General features: G+C 68.4%; 1 protein-coding gene across 1 annotated transcript in view; it reads right to left on the minus strand.

Annotated features, from left to right (window-relative positions):
- The window catches only part of GDF6 (growth differentiation factor 6), a 24,541-nt gene that overhangs the window by 14,620 nt on the left and 9,706 nt on the right, over positions 1-215 (minus strand). The window lies entirely within an intron of this gene.

Here is a 215-nt window from a genome sequence, read left to right on the forward strand (position 1 = left end):
ACTCCCAGCTGCCCTGCTCCTGCCCCGCCCCCTGCCCCTGCCCCTGCCCAGGCTCCCCTGCCTGTTGCTGCCTCTGCAGAAACGACTCGGAGCAGCGGAAAAGCGCCCTGCGGCAGCAACAAAAAACAAAACCAAACCCGAGGGCACAGGGCTCCAACCCGGCTGACGAGCCCAGAACCCCTGCAGCCGCGGGGAGAGGGCCCTGCAGACGCTGC

Source organism: Myotis brandtii, unplaced genomic scaffold, assembly GCF_000412655.1.
Source record: "Myotis brandtii unplaced genomic scaffold, ASM41265v1 scaffold59, whole genome shotgun sequence".
Lineage (NCBI taxonomy): Eukaryota > Metazoa > Chordata > Mammalia > Chiroptera > Vespertilionidae > Myotis > Myotis brandtii.